Raw genomic sequence first — 15,992 nt, 5'->3', positions numbered from 1 at the left:
ACCACAGACTGGATAATTTATAAACATTAAAATAGAAATTTATTTCTTACAGTTCTGGAGGATGAGAGGTACATGATGCAGGTGCCAGCATATTTGGTGTCTGGTGAGGGCTTGGTTTCCACTTTCAAGATGGTGCCTTGAATGCTGCATCCTCTGGAGAAAAGGAATGATTTTCCTCACCTGGCAGAGGAACAGAAGAGAGCAAACCCACTCTTAGAAGCCCTCCTTATAGTGACATTAAATCCATGCATTAGGATGGAGTCCTCATAACCTAAACACCACTTATTAGACGGCACCCAACTCTGTTCCATTGGGGATTAAGTTTCAACATGAGTTTTGGAGGGAACAAACATTCAAACCATGGCACCATGGGAGGGAGTAAGATCACCAACCTAGCTTGATGAAGGGAGGGAATGCTTGAGATGAAAAAGTAGCTAAGAGATGGTAAATATCCCTGTAAGTCAGGGACTGCAAGCCCTCTTCCTCAGGGCACAAAGCAAAGGTGAATCTGAAGGAAAGTTACAACCACTGTTTCTTCTGGACCATCCCTCTTTTGAGAGTTACTTGGCCATTACACAAAGATTCTTCATATCTCCATTGAATCAGATAAACCTGGGCAGGTTAGGATAAAGGTACTCAGGAAGGTGTGACCACTATAATGGTTCCCCAGCATCTTGCAGGAGTCTTCAGGTGTAAGGTGGAAGGCAGACTGTATCTTTGCTCCTTTTATTCTTCAATCCCCAACTCTGGGAATTATTAGAAGAAGTCTTTTAGATTAGTGCTCAAATTCCTTATTTCATTGTAGACTTGTGGGTAACAGTTTCTGAACAGACTCCTTGCTGTCAGCACAGGAAGGACCTATGAGCTGACAGTGGCTCCAAACATTCCAAGGCACAAGGAACACTGTGATTAAATCCCCCAATTTCTCTCTTTAGGTCAGTTGTCCCAAACCAGAGGCATTAGCACTTTTGGAATGTGCACCTCTAGAATGAGTATGTGGCAAGAATGACTTAAAAAATCAATTTCTTTATAGGGTTTTGACTTAAGGTCTAAGTGTATCAGGGCATGTCAAGAAGAGGTAAGAAAATTTATCTTTAAAAATTAACCTTAAAACTGCATTGATGAAAACACTTATTTTATTTTGCCTTGTGAGTTTATTACCACTGCTAGAGCTCAAGTTCTCACGTAGGGTAAAGAAATGTTCTGTTTTTTCCAATATGTTCTCATTTGTTTCCTGCCAATGTTTTTTACTATTATGAACATATTTGTTGTGTGTGTGTGTTTTAATTAAATCTGGCTTTGTCAGGCTAACAAGTTTCTCATTACTAGCAAATACAGAAATACTAATGTAATGTGCTATTTATTGACCATGGAAAGGTAAAGGATTAGATGTTTTGTGCTGGCTTGTGGGGGGACCTCAATTCATAACCTTCTGCCCCTTATGAAAATTATCTTAAAATTATCTTAAAATTAATTTTAAGATATTTTAAATATTATCTTAATTATTGTTGAATATTATCTTAAAATTAATCACAGAAAAAAATTCAAAAAAAATGTTTAAAAAGAGAGTGAGAAAAAGAAAAAATGCTACTCAACACACGTATTTAACCTAAATAAACACAGATTGAAGGAACAATCCAAAAGAATTATCTTCATTATTCTACAGCCAACAGTAAAGGCTTATATCCCATTATGGTAATGAGCAAACCTTTGAACTTTGCATTGTTCACTGCCAGGCATCAGCACTTAAGGCTTAGGCAAACAATGTTGTACAATTGCTTTAGGGAGTTGCTAGGATAATACCTCGGCTTGTGTTTCTGAGCAGGCTTGATCCTTGCTTCCTAGTCTGCATTTCTCAAAGCAGAGGCTGGAAAGGCATAGCATCAAGATTCTCTCTGTGCTGTAGTAATTCCCCTTGTTGGTAAGCAGTGGATGGACATGGAGGCAGGTGATTTGTCCTGTCAAGTCTTGATAGTGCTATTAACTCTAAGTCTCTGCAAACCTTTTTGAGCTCATATTGAGAATATCCTAATACTGTGATGGAGTCTTAACTAAAACATGCAACTTATCTAAACGTTTGAAAGGACCAACTGGGAAAAGTGTACCACAGGGGAAACCATAGTACTTTGGAGTTAGATGGGCCTGGGTTTGAAACTTACCTAGAACAAATTATTCAACTTTCTGTTTTCCCCACTGCAATATGGGTGACATAATAGTATCATGCCCCATGTCTGTGTCTGATGAAGAGCAAAATGCTCAGTAAGTAGAAATTTCTAAGGAGTTTCTATAAGATTGTTCCAATGACTAATTGAATACGTTTAGTTTTAAGGCTGAACTTCCTAGAAAATTTAATTGAAAATCTGATTGGATATATGTGGGTGTGTAGTTTTAATGAAAAAAAAAATCAGCCAAAACCAATATTTGCCTTGATGGGTTGTAATGCTCTCTGCAAATACTTGATTTATTGCTTGGATTTATTATTTATTAAATTACGACATTAGCTACATCTTTAATCTTAGAAATCCTTAGTTGGATTGAGAGGAGCAATGTGTCTCTCTGATTTTCTAATCATCTAATAATGGAAGAATTTGAGTACATAAATAAGATTTCATCAAAGCTATTATTTATTTATTGAATCCTGGGAGTTTTAAAAACATAATTTAGGTATATCATAGGGGCTAAGATAGATTCTATTCCACTCCAGTGGTATGTCCTGTTTTTCCTGGAAATTCAGCCAGATTTTGCCTCCCAGCATCCCTTTGCAGTTAGTTGAGGCCATGTGACTGAATTCTAGCCAATGGATTGTGAATGAAAATGTTATGTTCCACCGTCCTGCTTGCCTGGCTCATTGAAACTTCTATGTGCTTCTCCATGCTCCCTTTTTCCTTCTAGATGGCCTGAGTGTCCATGACTTCAGGTGCATCTTGAAAGCTATGTATAGAAGATGGAAAAGCCTCTGTCATCTCCATCAATGTAATCTCCAAATAACTACTTAGACAAAGGACAGCTTACTACCTCCTTCATTGCCCAGTACTATTAGGTGAGTAAGAAATAAACCTCTTTATATTAGACAAAATATGTATTTTGGGGATTTTCTTGTTCCAACAGTTAGCTTGACCTAACTATTATGTGTATTCTATTACCGTAGACTAGGGAGTGCCTTTAAATTTTATCTATTCAAACATTCTGCCTTTGTCAGTAACAGGATGTCTACTGGGTTTCATGAAGAAATTGAGATTGAGGAAAGGCAGAAAGAGGCTTCAAAGAATAGTTAATATATTTCATAGCCACATTTTCTCAGCTGATACTACTTCATAATGTTAAAACTTCTCAAGTTCTTTGAGATTGTTTCCCTTTGTGCCTGGTACGGAACTGTCCATATTACTCACGTGAGTGAAAATTACCATTGAGTTTGCTTCTGCCTGTTGTTTGGGATGATATAAAGAACAGTTACCAAGATCAAAGTAGAATTTCTGGCTGAGGGAAAAAAGTGATTTCGAGAAAGGGAGAGAGAGCAAGTGGGAGTTCACTAGGTATTGATTGTGTGCTAAGATGGTGACAGCTGAGTGAAAGCCCAAATGTTAAAAAAGTGCTTTCATGATACTGAATGCTGGGTGCATTGTCAAGGGAGAAGGGCGAAGCCTTGGCACAGATAAGATATGTGACTTTGGCAAATCACTAAAATTCTCTGGGCTGGGTTTTCTAATCATAAAGGGGATCTGACCAGATAATTTCTAAGATGCCTTACCTCTAAATATTTGACCCCAAGCCATATGAGTAAAAATTTAATGTGCTGATAGTCATATATTAGTGCTGTAGTATAATAAACAGGCGAATCCCCTGTCTTCTCCCTCTTCCTCCACAAATACTCCATGGCTCATTAATATATAGGCATAATATAATTTTTCAGGGCTTGGTGGTGATGCTCAGTGACATTTTCTGCAGATCCACATGGGCAGGGCATCTGGGGCAGCTACATTCAGTTTTAAATAAAACAAAGCAAAGTAGCAGCTGTTTGGCATTAGAGGGAATTTTAAGCCTGTATTCCAATTCCACCAAGGGAAGGAGTAAACAAAAGTGAATAACATTTTAAGCCAGTGAGTCTGAAATATTTAATGCCATCTGCAGTCTCTCAATAAGTGGTCATCACCTGCAATGTACTCTCATTTTCCTTTAAAAGCAGAATTGACAATAATTTACGATAGGATAAAAGATGCATTGGCATTCAAAATACTAAATTCTTAGTTCGTCTTCAGTGCTCTTGCCATAATTATGAGTTATTCGTCTAAGTCTGTTTTCCATTATAGCTAAAAACATCAGACAGGAAATTCAAATTCTACATGGTAGGATCAAAAGTGGATCTTGTTTTTCTATAGCAACATGGTTGAACTTCATAGTGAAGTTTGAACCTGACAGCATTCATGTTCAAATGTCCAAGCACTGCATTTCTGATACTGTGGAAGCACAGGCACGCTGTGTGATATTGTGCAGCATTTGATCCTGCCTGACTTCTGTGTCTCAGGCTATCACCAAAGATATTTATAGTTGCCTTATGCCAATGTACTTGTTAAAGCTAGGTAATACTAATGTAAGATGGTCACATTTATCTTGAATGCTGCGGCAGGGTACCATGTGTGCTCCCTGCACTACTGTCTCCTTGTTCCTTTTGTTTTTTCCTAACTCATTCATTCATTTTTGAACAAATATTTCTTAAGAGGCAGCCATATGCTAGATATTTTAATAAGTATTGGAGATACACGGGCAAATAGGATAGACCTATTCCCTCTCTTTACCATCTAGTACAGAAAATAGACACTGAGCAATTAGTTACAAGGATAATAAGTGAAGAGTTTGCAAAGCAAGAGAGAGTGGCTGAGCCTTAAGGGCTGGGTGGAAATGAACCAGGCAAAGAGGGTAGAGAGGGCATTTGAAGAGGTGAGGGCAGCTCCAGCAAGTAAATTTATGCTGAATGTATTCAGTAAACAAATGTGTGATCCCTTGAGGGGCTTTGGTGTCTGTGTCTTGTAGGAGTTTGAGAACAAGTCAGTAGGTTCAGGACATGAGCCTGGGGGGACCGGCAGCAGTCTGATCCCAGATGCTCTGATGTGCCGTTTTGGGGAGTTTAGACTATTTCTGGTAGATAAGCATCATTGAGGGTTAAACAAGAAAGTCAGATGATCTTTTTACGTTTTATAAGACTCAGTGGTAGGGAAATTGGATTTGAGGGAACGGACAAGAGAGCAGGATTTCATAAGAAGCTTTCCCTCTTCTGTGGAAGCAGTCACAGATCTACACACGCTTCTCTCTGATGGAAAGGCTGCCTGTGAGCCTCTTCTAATTTGTGCTGGGAGGTATCCACCCATATTTCAATGCCCATCCTAAGTACCACTCCCTTGGTGGACCTTCACTCTCAGAATTTGCCTCTTCATTTGAAAAAAATTTTTTTTTTAATCCCTCACCCACCTCCTGCCCCTTTTCCCGGAGTCCCCAGACTACATTATATCATCATTCTGTCTTTTTTTTTTTTGAGACAGAGTCTCGCTCTGTCAGCCAGGCAGGAGTGCAGTGGCATGATCTCCGCTCACAGCAACTTTTGCCACCCAGGCTCAAGCAATTCTCTTGCCTCAGCCTCCCAAGTAGCTGGGATTACAGGCATGTGCCACTATGCCCAGCTAATTTCTTTTTGTATTTTTAGTAGAGACGGAGTTTCACCATGTTGGCCAGGCCAGTCTCGACCTCCTGACCTCAGGTGATCCACCCGCCTTGGCCCCCACCAAAGTGCTGGGTTTACAGGCGTGAGCCACCACGCCTGGCCCATTATGTGATTCTTACACCTTCGCTTCCTCATCGCTTATCTCTCACTTACATGTGAGAACATATGATATTTGGTCTTCCATTCCTGAGTTAATTCACTTAGAATGATGGTCTCCAGGGCGACAGAGCAAGACTTCGTCTCCAAAAAAAAAAAAAAAAAAAAAAAAAAAAGAATGATGATCTCCAATTCCATCCAGGTTGCTGCAAATTGCAATATTTGATTCCCTTTTATGGCTGAGTAGTATTTCATGGTGTATATGTACCACAGTTTTTAAAATTATACTTTAAGTTCTGAGGTACATGTGCAGAACGTGTGGTTTTGTTACAGAGGTATACATGTACCATGGTGGTTTGCAGCACCCATCAACCTGTCACCCACGTTAGGTATTTCTCTTAATGCTATCCCTCCCGTAGTCCCCCACCCCCCATCAGGCCCTGGTGTGTGATGTTCCCCTCCCTGTCCATGTGTTCTCCTTGTTCAACTTCCACTTATGAGTGAGAACATGAGGTGTTTAGTTTTCTGTTCTTGTGATAGTTTGCTGAGAATGATGGTTTCCAGCTTCATCCATGTCCCTGTAGAGAACATGAACTCATCCTTTTTAATGGCTGCATAGTATTCCATTGTGTATATGTGCCACATTTTCTTTATCCAGTCTATCATTGATGGACTTTTGGATTAGTTCCAAGTCTTTGCTATTGGGAATAGTGCCACAATAAACATACATGTACATGTGTCTTTATAGTAGAATGATTTATAATCCTTTAGGTATATACCCAATAATGGGATTGCTGGGTCAAATGGTATTTCCAGTTCTAGATCTTTGAGGAATTGCTACACTATCTTCCACAATGGTTGAACTAATTTACACTCCCACCAACACTGTGAAAGCGTTGCTATTTCTCCACATCCTCTCCAGCATCTGTTGTTTCCCGACGTTTTAATGATCGCCATTCTAACTGGTGTGAGATGGTATCTCATTGCAGTTTTGATTTGCATTTCTCTAATGACCATTGATGATGAGCATTTTTTTCATATGTTTGTTGGCCACATAAATGTCTTCTCTGGAGAAGTGTCTGTGTATATCCTTCACCCACTTTTTGATGGGGTCGTTTATTTTTTTCTTGTAAATTTGCTTAAGCTCTTTGTAAATTCTGGATATTAGCCCTTTGTCAGATGGATAGATTGTAAAATTTTCTCCCATTCTGTAGGTTGCCTGTTCATTCTGATGATAGTTGCTTTTGCTGTGCAGAAGCTCTTTAGTTTAATTCGATCTTATTTGTCAATTTTCGCTTTTGTTTACGTTGCTTTTGGTGTTTTAGACACGAAGTCTTTGCACATACCCATGTACTGAATGGTATTTCCCAGGTTTTCTTCTAGAATTTTTATGGCTTTAGGTCTTACGTTTAAGTCTTTAATCCATCTTGAGTTGACATTTGTTAAAGGTGTAAAGAAGAGGTGCAGTTTCAGTTTTCTGCATATGGCTAGCCAGTTTTCCAAACACCATTTATTAAATAGAGAATCTTTTCCCCATTGCTTGTTTGTGTCCGGTTTGTCAAAGATCAGATTGTTGTAGATGTGTGGTGTTATTTCTGAGGCCTCTGTTTGTTCCATTGGTCTATATATCTGTTTTGGTACCAGTATCATGCGTTTTTGTTACTGGGCCTTATAGTATAGTTTGAAGTCAGGTAGCATGATGCCTCCAGCTTTGTTTTTTTTGCTTAGGATTGACTTGGCTATGCAGGCTCGTTTTTGGTTCCATATGAAGTTTAAAGTAGTTTTTTAAATTCTGTGACCAAAGTCAGTGATAGCTTGATGGGGATAGCATTGAATCTATAAATTACTTTGGTCAGTATGGCCATTTTCACGATATTGATTGTTCCTATCCATGAGCATGGAATATTTTTCCATTTGTTTGGGTCCTCGCTTATTTCCTTGAACAGTGGTTTGTAGTTCTCCTTGAAGAGATCCTTCGTATCCCTTGCAAATTGTATTTCTAGGTATTTTATTCTCTTAGTAGCAATTGCGAATGGGAGTTCACTCATGATTTTGCTCTCTGTTTGTCTGTTATTGGTGTATAGGAATGCTTGTGATTTTTGCATATTGATTTTGTATCCTGAGACTTTGCTGAATTTGCTTATTAGCTTAAGGAGATTTTGGGCTGAGACGATGGGGTTTTCTAAATATACAATCATGTCATCTGCAAACAGGGACAATTTGACTTCCTCTCCTCCTATTTGAATAGCCTTTATTTCTTTCTCTTGCCTGATTGCCCTGGCCAGAACTTCCAACACTATGTTGAATAGGAATGGTGAGAGAGGGCAACTTTGTCTTGTGCCAATTTTCAAAGGGAATGCTTCCCGTTTTTGCCCATTCAGTATGACGTTGGCTGTGCATTTGTCATAAATAGCTCTTACTATTTTGAGGTACGTTCCATAGATTCCTAGTTTATTGAGAGTTTTTAGCATGAAGGGGTGTTGAATTTTGTCGAAGGCCTTTTCTGCATCTATTGAGATAGTCATGTGGTTTTCGTTGTTGGTTCTGTTTATGTGATGGATTAAATTTATTGATTTGCATATGTTGAACCAGCTTTGCGTCTCAGGTATGAAGCCAACTTGATTGTGGTGGATAAGCTTATTGATGTGCTGCTTGATTCAGTTCGCCAGTATTTTATTGAGGATTTTCGCATTGATGTTCATCAGGGATACTAGCCTGAAATTTTCCTTTTTTGTTGTATCTATCTCTGCCAGGTTTTGGTATCAGGATAAAGCTGGTCTCATAAAATGAGTTAGGGAGGATTCCCTCTTTTTCTATTGTTTGGAATAGTTTCAGAAGAAATGGTATCAGCTCCTCTTTGTACCTCTGGTAGAATTCAGCTGTGAATCCATCTGGTCCTGGACTTTTTTTTTGGTTGGTAGGCTATTAATTACTGCCTCAATTTCAGAACTTGTTTTTGGTTTATTCAGGGATTTGACTTCTTCCTGGTTTAGACTTGGGAGGGTGTATGTGCCCAGGTATTTATCCATTTCTTCTAGATTTTCTAGTTTATTTGCATAGAGGTGTTTATAGTATTCTCTGATGGTAGTTTGTATTTCTGTGGGATCAGTGGTGATATCCCCTATATCATTTTTTATTGCTTTTATTTGATTCTTCTCTCTTTTCTTCTGTGTTAGTCTGGCTAGCGGTCTACCTATTTTGTTGATCTTTTCAACAAACTATCTCCTGGATTCATTGATTTTTTGAAGGTGTTTCTTGTCTCTATTGCCTTCAGTTCTGCTCTGATCTTAGTTATTTCTTGTCCTTTGCCAGGCTTTGAATTTGTTTGCGGCATTTAGCCCATTTACATTTAAGGTTAATATAGTTATGTGTGAATTTGATCCTTTCATTATGATGCTAGCTGGTTGTTTTGCCCATTAGTTGATTCAGTTTCTTGATAGTGTCGATGTTCTTTACAATTTGGTATGTATTTGCAGTGCCTGGTACCAGTTGTTCTTTTCCAATGTTTAGTGCCTCCTTCAGGAGCTCTTGTAAGGCAGGCCTAGTGGTTCCAAAATCTCTCAGCATTTGCTTGTCTGTAAAGGATTTTATTTCTCCTTCGCTTATGAAGCTTAGTTTGGCTGAATATGAAATTCTGGTTTGAAAATTCTTTTCTTTAAGAATGTTGAATATTGGCCCCCACTCTCTTCTAGCTTGTAGGGCTTCTGCAGACAGATCTTCTATTAGTCTGATGGAGTAACCTGACCTTTCTCTCTGGCTGCCCTTAACGTTTTTTCCTTCATTTCAACCTTGGTGTATCTGATGATTATGTGTCTTGGTGTTGTTCTTCTCAAGGAGTATCTTTATGGGGTTCTCTGTATTACCTGAATTTGAATGTTGGCCTATCTTGCTAGGTTGGGGAAGTTCTCCTGGATAATATCCTGAAGAGTGTTTTCCAACTTGGTTCCATTCTCCCCATCACTTTCAGGTACACCAGTCAAATGTAGGTTTGGTCTTTTCACATAGTCCCATATTTCTTGGAGGCTTTGTTCATTCCTTTTTATTTTTTTTTTCTCTAATCTTGTCGTCTTGCTTTATTTCATTAGGTGATCTTCAATCACTGATATCCTTTCTTCCACTTGATCGATTCAGCTATTGATACTTGTGTATGCTTTACGAAGTTCTCGTGCTGTGATTTTCAGTTCCATCAGGTCATTATATTCTTCTCTACATTGGTTATTCTAGTTAGCAATTCGAATAACCTTTTTTCAAGGTTCTTAGCTTCCTTGCCTTGGGTTAGAACATGCTCCTTTAGCTTGGAGGAGTATGTTATTATCCACCTTCTGAAGCCCACCTCAGTGTACTCATCAGACTCATTCTCCATCCAGTTTTGTTCCCATGCTGGAGAGGAGTTGTGATCCTTTGGAGGAGGAGAAGCATTCTGGTTTTTGGAATTTTCAGCCTTTTTGTGCTGGTTTCTCCCCATCTTTGTGGATTTACCTACCTTTGGTCTTTGATGTTGGTGACCTTCCAATGGGGTCTTTGAGTGGACGTGCTATTCCTTTCTGTTTGTTAGTTTTCCTTCTAACAGGCCCCTCTGCTGCAGGGCTGCTGGAGTTTGCTGAAGGTCCACTCCAGAACCTGTTTGCCTGGAGATCACCAGTGGAGGCTGCAGGACAGCAAAGATTGCTGCCTATTCTTTCCTCTGGAAGTTTCGTCCCAGAGGGACACCTGCCAGATGCCAGCCAGAGCCCTCCTGTATGAGATGTCTGTTGGCCCCTACTGGGAGGTGTCTCTCAGTCAGGATACACGGGGGGCAGGGACCCACTTGAGGAGGCAGTCTGACCCTTAGCAGAGCTCGAACAGTGTGCTGGGAGGTCCTCTGCTCTCTTCAGAGCGGTCAGGCAGGGGCGTTTAAGTCTGCTGAAGCTGGGTCTGCAGCTGCCCCTTCCCCAGGCGCTCCGTTCCAGGGAAATGGGAGTTTTATCTATAAGTCCCTGACTGGAGCTGCTGCCTTTTTTTCAGAGATGCCCAGCCCAGAGAGAATTCTGGCAGTCTGGCCACAACAGCCTTGCTGAACTTCAGTGGGTTTTGCCAAGTTTGAGCTTCCTGGCTGCTTTGTTTACACTGTGAGTGTAAAACCACCTACTAAAGTCTCAGCAATGGTGGACGCCCCTCCCCCCACCAAGCTCCAGTGTCCCAGGTTGATCTCAGACTGCTGCTGTGCTGGCAGCGAGAATTTCAAGCCAGTGGATCTTAGTTTGCTGGGCTCTGTGGGGATGAGTCTTGCTGAGCTAGATCACTTGGCTCCCTGACTTCAGCACCCCTTTCCAAGGGAGTGGACGGTTCTGTGTCACTAGTGATTCAGGCACCACTGGGGTATGGAAAAAAAGAAAAAAAAGAAAAAAAGAAAAGAAAAAACTCTTGCAGCTAGCTTGGTGTCTGCCCAAATGGCTGCCCAGTTTTGTGTGGAAACCCAGGGCCCTGGTAGGGTAGGCACCAGAGGGAATCTCCTAGTCTGTGGGTTACGAAGATCATGGGACAAGCAGAATATCTGGGCTGGAGTGTGCACGGTTCCTCAGGTTCAGTCCCTCACAGCTTCCCTTGGGTAGGGGAGAAAATTCCCTGACTCCTTGTTCTTCCCAGGTGAGGTGATATCCCACCCTGCTTCTGCTTGCCCTCTGGGGGCTGCACCCATTGTTCAACTAGTCCCAGTGAGATGAACTGGGTACCTCAGTTGGAAATGCAGAAATCACCTGCTTTCTGCATCGATCTCGCTGGGAGTTGCAGACCAGAGCTGTTCCTATTCAGCCATCTTGCCAGAAATTCTGTATTTTTTGTCTGTTCTCTTATTGGGCATTGGGTACAACCAGCTGGAAAAGCTATTTGTTGTGTTTCTCTAGGAACCCCTCTTCCTCTACAAAACTCCTAAAGAATAGAGAACTGTCTATATTTCTTCAAATCTTTAGCATCCAGGAAGTGCCTTGAATAAATCATCAAGTTTTAGGGCTAAAGGAATCTCAGAAATCATAATCTAATCCCTTTCATTTGATGGATCAAGAAGTTGAAGCCCAGAAAAAATGAGTGTGTTCCTGAATCTCTCAGCTGCCAGTTTGTTATCTGTTCAGGTATCCAGCAGGATGATTAGTTTTGTGGTTGATGATGATGAATTAGATTTCTATGACTTTATTAGAGAAAAATCTTCCTGTTAATGTAGTCTAATGGGTGACATTACTCTTTGCAGATTCAAGGATGAGTCTCATTTATTCATACTCTTTTTATTAATAACAAAAGGCTAAGTTAATGTACTTTGTTTTCCTCCCACAAGAAACCCCAGCAAATTCTACAAAATGTTTGAGCCCCAAAATGAACTCATGCATTCACTGTAATAGCAGTGCTGGCTGGATAAAGCACGTTTTTCTTTCTTCTTCTTCCCCTACTTTTTAAATTTTTTTGAGAACGTAGCATAGGTAGACAGCTCTCAGCTGGAGAATAAAATAAGAAACAATTTTTTCTTCCTAAGCCATGAGTGCCCTCAGTTTATACCACTTGTATAGGCCACCCTCTTATTTTCTATTCTCCCATAAATAATGGTTAAGTCCTTGATAGTGCCTTCAAATGTGGAGTAAAGAATGCAGGCCATGCAGGCCATGCAGAATGCAAATTATTTGCTCAACTGGGGCACATGGGAATTTGGAGATGACAAATCCTTTACTAAGATCTCCATGCTTAGAATAGGTTGCAAAGTCAATATATACAGAGGTCTCACAGGTAATGCAAATGAGTAAAATCATCTCAGTCGACACTAGGAACCTGGACAGTGAAAGCCCTAATATGATGATAGCTCCTTCTCAAATCCAGTCATTTGTTGCTATGAGGGAATTTGTACAAATTCTACCCAGTTGTCTGATTTTCCAAGTCAGTGCATAAATCTAGGTTTTTATGTGACGTGTATCAAATCTGAAATAATGAGCATAGGTTAAAGATTTTAAAACTCTATGCAAGCAAATAAACAAACAAAATACTATTGAAGACTGGCCTGAAGTTCTTTTAGCTTGCAATTTCTTGTTTCAAAAATTCTAGAAAATTTCTTCTAGTTATTAGATATGCAACTAATCCATCTATTATCAATAGTTTGGTATTCTAATACCTGTGACACACACACAGGTATTCTGTGTGTGTCAAATATTGTTTAGGATATTTAAGAGAATTTTTAGAAATTAAAGGCATGTTTTGGTGTGCAAAAATCTTTCGGTCTAGTTGGATAACATGAAATCACTTATGAAAACATAACTAACAAGTTACAGTGTAAATGCAAAGTGAGGGAGGCTACAAGTTAAATGAAGTCCCTAGACCCCACCCTTTGAGGCCAAGTTATACCTCACCTATGAGTTACATAATATGCTCTGCAAACATGTACATCTCTCTGTAAGTCCGTTCAGCTCATTATAGTACAATTAAGAATTAAGAAACTGCTTGAATCTTTTAAAATTCAAAACTTTGAGATCATGACTGTCACAATTTATATTTTGACTTCCCACCCTTAGCACAGTGACTATACATGATAGTGTACACTAAATGTTTGTTGAGTGAATCAATAACAAATTGAATTTTATAGGAGTAATTGATCATTACAAATGATTCATTTATTGGGAAGGAAATGGTGCAGATGGTAAAGAAAAACTTAGTAGAGAAAGTAACATTTTAGTTGGATTTTGATGTGAGTGAATAGGATTCCATACATGAAGAATCCTATGGAGAACATTTTAGATGGGGAACATTACCAATGAGGTTATAAAGAGACTAAATAGACTGATTTGGAATATGGAATTCCACTTTTTTACTATAATTTTGTTTGAATATGGTTTTGAGGTGGTTCATATATTGCACCTCAATGTTATGTGTCCATACTTTTCAGAGTATTCCCATCCCAGTTGATTAACACATTTAGTAATACACTTGTCATCCTCCAGGGAGATGGAACTGAAGAGGTGGGGTTGTGCTTTGTTGTAATGGTAAATTTTTCCTTTATCCATTCCGTTAATTGGGAGATGAATACTGAGCAAGGGGAAATATTTTATTAGCTAGAAGCAATTTTGAATTGCTTATGTCCCTCTTTATAGTGCTGATATGGGATAATTTTTAGAGCTGGCTAATATGAAGAGCCAATAGCTTTTAGGGATTGGGCTTTATTCTTTCAAGCATTTCCCTATTCTCTGGTTAATAGGATGTGCTCAAGAAGCCCTAGTGGGGGAAATTTATCCCTCTGGGTTGGTGCCTTCTCTACATAACATGCCCAACAAGGAATTGGGTTGAGAGAACTAGGATTGAGCTTTCTACAATTTTCTGGGTGCCTTTGTAACGTGGGAATCGTGTCCATAAAATTCTCTGTCCTTGAAATTTTCTTTACCTGTTCTCTGATATCACAGCCTTATTCTAGAAGCTTCTTGAAGTTCTTCATAGAGCAAAAGGATAGTTACATGTCAGAACCCAGATCACTGTTAGCTGTAGACTTTTTGTTAGAGACTATGACAAGAATATTTTAAGAATTCAAAAAAGGAAAATTATCAACAAGTCTAAAGGCTTTTTTACTGTAATTTTATTTATTCATGTGTATTCCAAGTGATCAATCATTCTGCCAAGCATCTTGTACTAAATGTGCTAACGAACTAGTGAATCAAATATTTTGAAAGTATGGACATGTATAACATTGATTTTCAATATTTGAATCACATCAACAATCTGCTCAAGGGAAACAACTTTATAAGGATGGATTTCCATATACCTTATTAGTAGTTGGCAGGAAGAACACTTGTGAAATTCATCACTAACTTATTTCCTTTAACTCTCCATATCTTCAATCCTCTAAGTCTTTAGTGACAATATTAGTAATAATGGAATTGTAATATTCATTATCTACTGAGCGCTAATGAAGCCGTTCTTTAGGCCTACATGAATTATTACCAAAAGTAATTCACAGGTTTCTCAGGTTATTTTGAGAAACAGATCATTGATACTAGTTGAATGCTGGTAGAAAGCAAACAAACAAGAAGAAGAAGAAGCAACAGTGAAGGGAAGAATTAAATGGAGAAGAGGAGCAAGGCAATGCACCGTAATGCAGAAAATGTATAAAGGATATGGAAAAATGAGCATTGAGTTCCAATATGCTCTAACTCTGAACTGGGTGAGTCTCAGCTTCCTCATCTCTACACCAGGGACAACAATATCTATCTATCTCTAACAGGAATGTGAACAATTAAGTGGATACAAATATCTGGAAAGCACCCAGCCCAGAGTAGCCCAAGATAATTTGGTTCTCTTTGTCTTTCCGCATCTCTTCATCCTCTGACCCTCTCTTTTTCCTTTCACTACCCATTGCTTTCTAAAAATAAAGAGATAAATCTGACTTATATGTGTAGAAATTGATGTATTTGATGTGTCAAATAACATATGGTTTCAAAAGAATGACAATGTTAACTCGGTAGACTGACAAGAATGGGCAGCCAGTTTTGTCTGACACCCAAGCTTTCTTATTTTCTGTCATAGGTGGAGAGAAAAATGACATTTGTGGAGTGCTTACTATGTACCAAGCACTGTGCTCATCTAATTTAAATCTCATAATAACGATATTAGTCCGTTTTCATGCTATTGAGAAGAAATCTCCAAGACTGGGTGTATTAGTCTGCTTTCATGCTGCTGACAAAGACATACCCGAGACTGGGCAACTTACAAATGAAAGAGGTTTAATGAACTTACAGTTCCACGTGGCTGGGGAGGCCTCAGGATCCTGGCAGAAGGCAAGGAGGAACAAGTCACATCTTTCATGGATGACAGCAGGAAACAGAGAGCCTGTGAAAGGAAACTCCCCTTTTTAAAACCATCTGATCTCATGAGACTTATTCACTATCACAAGAACAGCAAGGGAAAGATCTGACCCCATGATTTAATTACCTCCCACTGGGTCTCTCTCACAACATATGGGAATTCAATGTAAGATTTGGGTGGGGACAGAGCCAAACCATATCACTGGGTAATTTATTAATATAACGAAAAGAGGTTTAATTAACTCAGTTCAGCATGGGTGGGGAGGCCTCAGGAAACTTACAATCATGGTGGAAAGAGAAGCAAACATGTCCTTCTTCACATGGTGGCAGCAAGGAGAAGTGCCAGGCAGAAGGGGGAATAGCCCCTCATAAAACCATCA

At 39.4% G+C, this 15,992-nt stretch overlaps 1 long non-coding RNA gene across 1 annotated transcript in view; it reads left to right on the top strand.

The window, feature by feature from the left end:
- The window catches only part of LOC107129685 (uncharacterized), a 39,634-nt gene extending 34,982 nt beyond the window's left edge, over positions 1–4,652 (top strand). The window contains exons 5-6 of the long non-coding RNA XR_001490598.3: positions 2,893–3,040; positions 4,308–4,652. This is a non-coding gene — a long non-coding RNA (uncharacterized lncRNA). The remainder of the gene's footprint in view (positions 1–2,892; positions 3,041–4,307) is intronic.
- Positions 4,653–15,992: the final 11,340 nt, after the last annotated feature.

This window comes from Macaca fascicularis, chromosome 5 (assembly GCF_037993035.2).
Source record: "Macaca fascicularis isolate 582-1 chromosome 5, T2T-MFA8v1.1".
Lineage (NCBI taxonomy): Eukaryota > Metazoa > Chordata > Mammalia > Primates > Cercopithecidae > Macaca > Macaca fascicularis.
The sequence above is the reverse complement of the archived record's forward strand: the minus strand, read 5'-3'. Positions and strand labels throughout refer to the sequence as shown.